This window comes from Sinocyclocheilus rhinocerous, unplaced genomic scaffold (assembly GCF_001515625.1).
Source record: "Sinocyclocheilus rhinocerous isolate Xijiao unplaced genomic scaffold, SAMN03320098_v1.1 scaffold273, whole genome shotgun sequence".
Classification (NCBI taxonomy): Eukaryota; Metazoa; Chordata; class Actinopteri; order Cypriniformes; family Cyprinidae; genus Sinocyclocheilus; species Sinocyclocheilus rhinocerous.
Window position 1 is genome coordinate 1,766,831 of NW_015656360.1, and position 4,603 is coordinate 1,771,433.

Sequence of the window (4,603 nt, forward strand, 5' to 3'; positions counted from 1 at the left end):
ATATATATATTCAAAATACACTTGAGTCCAACATAGCAAGCCATGTGTGACTGCACAGTACGTGTAAGAATATGGCAAATCACAGAGAGATTTACTCACTGTAAAATTTAAAAAAGGTGATGATAGATATCTGCAGGCACCTATAATACCATAAAACTGCATTCAATTCTCAGAAATATCAGAAGAGTGAATGTGAGAGATAAACTAATAATCCCTTCATGGCTACCACGGACAGAAATTCAAAGTTATTTTTGCTCTAAAGAATGATGTCATTCCCTCTATATAAAATATATTAGTGTAATATAAATACACAGGGGCATATGGTGTGTGTGTGTGTGTGTGTGTGTTGTTATAAACAGCACAACTTAATATTGAGAAAAATGGGGTTTGGTGTTAGACAAACATTAAATAATTAAATGATAAATATACAGTCTATCAGTGGAGAAATTCCAGATTTTTTCAAATGATTTTGGAAAGTAATTTATAAAATAAGTGATTTATTAATTTATTCCACACATTTTTGATATATGTGATTATATTTTTTCAGGATTATTTGATAAAAGAAAGTTCAGAAGAACATAATTTATTTAAAATATACATTCTAAATGTCTTTACTGCAACTTTTGAACAATTTAATATGTCCTTGTTGAATAAAAGTTTTTTTTTTTATTATCCCAAACTTTTAAAAGGGTTTATATACAGTACATTATTTGTGTATACGTCTAAGTTATACAGTACTGCTGCATTTTATCAAGAATAATATCTTATGTAGAAAGCCAGTGTAATGTTAACGTTGCATGGCTTGTTCATAAACCTAAAAAGACAAATATGAGCTTTGGCATAAAAGCATGAACACGTCATCATGTGTGCTATTTCTGTCCAGAACAGCTTAGAGCCCTTTTCGGGTTTTGGCTTGGTTCTAAGCAGGGGTGTGAAGTAACGAATTACAAATACTCACGTTACAGTAATTAAGTAGTTTTTATCAGTAATTGTACTTTTTTGAGTAGTTTAAAAATTGTGTACTTTTACTTTTACTTGAGTACATTTTAAGTGATGTATCTGTACTTTTACTCCGCTATTTTCCTCCGTTTGTAGTTGTTACATGCTTATTTTAATTTCATTTTTATCCATCAACGTGATTGGAGAGAGAGTAATAGGTCTCGTCATTTAGTTCCGGAACTAAAGCGGTGCGAAAGGCCCTATAGATGACCCGTGGCGTTAATATACTGCATCTGTGCCAGCCCCTGATTTAATAAAACTGCAGCTCGTTAATAAACGTTTTTTTTTTTTTTTAATCCATTGCAAGTGCACTCGCGCACAAACAATTTTCAAGTTCAACGCTTTTTGTTCTGTTCAGTTGTGGATGCTGCTGATTCACCGAGACCAAGGTAATGGTACTTTTACTTGAATATATTTTTTCAGTACTCTTTCCACCACTGGTTCTAAGAAAACCACACACACACATTCTGAGAAAGACCTCTCTGCAACCTTATTGGCTTTGAAGGTCTGTTTAGGTCAGGCAGTCTTCAGCAGATAGTACATCTGTTTGGCCTTCCTAATTCTTACGGATGTGTGCTGAATTTCAGAACATCAAATCCAATCTGGTTGTTCAAAACTTTAAGGGCGTATAAAATACATTTAATGATGTTAGGTGAATGGTGCTGTCTGCCTGCTGTATGGAGGATATTTACTGACTGAGACTCTGAAGGGAACCAGAGTGAAATATGTAACCTATAGGGAAGCTTATGTTTCTTAGGCTACCTGCACAAGGTTCATTCATTTGAATATGATTTAATATCTTACAAATAATTTGAAAACAGTCTAGTTTCAATACGTCTTTCATTCTAAACTTCAGATTCTTCTTAGATTGAGCTAGCTTTAAATGGAAACTGTGTAATTTTTGTAAAATACTTTCACCAGTCCCTGTTTTAGGTTAATTCCTCTGAAAAGTGAAACACTGGCTCTGTTGCGCCATCAAACAATTAGTCATTGTTTGAGCAGCAATTTGACATGGCAGCTTCTTGCTTAACCAATAGTCTGAGTTCAGGATGAGACATTTTGTTTTTTTTCAGCAGTGGAAGACAATTGCTTGACAAGTGCAGCTTTACTTTTTTGTGTTGACCTTTCTTAATAAAACAGGAAAGTTGAATGGGATATACACCATTTGAAAGTTTGGGGCTGATTTGGTGCTCAAGAAACATTTCTTCTTATTATTAACAGTGTTGAAAACAGTTGTGATGCTTAATGTTCTTTTGTGAAAATCAAGAACTTTTCTGTAATATTATAAATGTATTTACTGTCACTTTTTGTTAATTTAATGCCTCCTTGCTGAATAAAGGCATTAATTTCATTCATTTCTAAAAGTTTTTTTTTAAAGAGTTTTGAATGATACTGTATCAGTGGGCTTATCCCTTTTAAAAAAATAATAAATAAATAAACAAGCAGTTGATTTGAAGTTTGTATTGGGGTTTTATATTCTATAGAGCACAACATTTAGAAAATTTAGGAATACACAAGAGCTAACACGTAAGCTAAAAGCTACAAAACTCCAAATTTGATTTCATTGGGTCTGTTAGTTAGCTGATGGTGCCTGTGACTGATGGGCAAATAATCATAATGAATTATTTGCTTACACAGCTGAAAGCAGATGTAGAGCTGCTTGGCATGGGATTCGGCTCCTTTAAACTGTTATACTGGCGAAGGGATTTCAATTAGGTTATCTAAGAAATGGATAGGTTTTCACAGAAAGCATGTACAGGATTGTTAGATGAGTTTTTATATACCCCAAGATGAATTTTGATCCAGTACTGGTGAAGTGCATGTGAGGTCTGAAATAAAGCTTCACATTATGACCTAGACACTTAAAGATAAAATAAAAATGATAAGATTTAATAAACTTACTCGCAAGTCTGTGCACATCTGTATTTAACATTGTTATTTAGTAAGATTTGGTATTTGTTAGGTCATGATATAATCTCCTTGTTTCAAATAACAAAGTTTACTCACACGTATCAATCCTCTATCTAGAACAGATTTTGAATCTGCATTTTTCAATTAAAATGCTAGTTATTAAAGAGAAAAAAAACTTAACTTTGTGTTTAAGTATTCATTAACATTTTTAACATAAAATCCAAGGCTCCCTTGGAAGTTTGATCAGAACCACTGATCTATCTAGAACAATACTATAACAACAAGTGAGTCTTTATTATTTAGGGCTTCTGAAGATAAAAGTGATGCATATTGATGACATATTGAGAAAGATTTTATACCAGTGGCAAATGGGATTTATGAATAACAGGCTGACCCTGGGGCTGAAATGTCAGCGATCACACAGAATCACCTTTTGTTACCGATTAGAAAGACAGCAAGACATTTGTAGACATCTGTTTGAATGTTTTCCTGGACCATCTTCAAAACTTGCATTGATCTTAGAGGAATATATGTTGCCTGGAGGCTACATCATGTTAGAATCATTATTTTGCAAGCGCAAATTCATTAATAGTTCAACTGCCTGTTGTCATGAAGCAAACTCAAACACGCAGTGTTTTGGCACAAACAGCATTTCTCTAACCCTGCACCCACTTCCAAACAGATCCAGACCATTAGAATTCAACTCGCAGTGACCTAATTCTTTTTCTATTACATTGTTGCAGGAACACATACACCTCAGACAAAGAGTGAACAAATTGATGGACTCTTACTATCAATAATGGAAGCAGATCGGCTCGTTTTCCTCAGCACTGTTGTGAAAGCATCAGTACTTTCTTCTCTACTCAGATGCCTAATGCATCCTTACTCTCTCTCTCTCTCTCTCCATTACAGTCTTTCTCTTCCTCTGAATCTCTCTCTTCTCCATCTGCAGTGCAGTACTGATTTGCACATATGCCACTGATTGGGTCCGAGAGAAAATAAAGCCCCTCTAGACGAGATAATCACCAAAACACACACATACAATCGCACACATGATCTCATGCAGTGCATGCTGGGCCTGGCTTTGTGTTTAGCTCTGTATAATGAAGCAAATGAAGGTAATAGAAAGGAGCAGCCTACCGCTGACTACGTCTTCCTCTCTTTTTTTCTGTGTCTCTGGATCTGTCGTTCCCAGACGGTTGCCTTACTGATCCTTTCACTGTGACTCTTCCTCTGGCTGCCGCCCCTGCCGTCTGTCACTTCTCTTTCTGTCTCTCTGTGGTTCTCTCTCTTCCACACACACACAAACTCCCTCCCCTTTCCATCCTCCCTCCCCTCCTACCTCCTCCCCTTCTCTCCTCCGTTCATCCAGTATCCCACAGCTAGTCTCTCTCTCTCTTTCTCTCTCTCTCTCTCTATTAACAGAGACAGAAGCAGGTGGGTGTTGTAAGACACGCAGGGGTCGTGTTGCCTCCAGTGGGCATCTCTCCCCCTCCCACCCTCTGTGTCTTTTCTTTTTTCTCTATTTAGATTATTGTGTTCACTTGAGCAGCTCTGAAAGCCTGAGCACTCATTCACTCACAGTCAGATGGAAGACATGGAGGTAGAGAAGGAGAAAAGAGTCTCACCATCCCCCTCTTCTCTCTTCCATGGGCATGCAGCATATTTATCTGTGAGTGTATGTGAGAGTGTT

General features: G+C 36.3%; 1 protein-coding gene across 3 annotated transcripts in view; it reads right to left on the minus strand.

Annotated features, from left to right (window-relative positions):
- LOC107720025 (MAGUK p55 subfamily member 3-like) overlaps positions 1-4,313 on the minus strand; it is a 23,544-nt gene extending 19,231 nt beyond the window's left edge. For all 3 annotated transcript variants that reach the window (XM_016527599.1, XM_016527598.1, XM_016527597.1), the window contains exon 1: positions 4,051-4,313. The gene's annotated coding sequence lies outside the window, so the exon portion shown is untranslated. The remainder of the gene's footprint in view (positions 1-4,050) is intronic.
- Between the last annotated feature and the right edge of the window lie 290 nt (positions 4,314-4,603).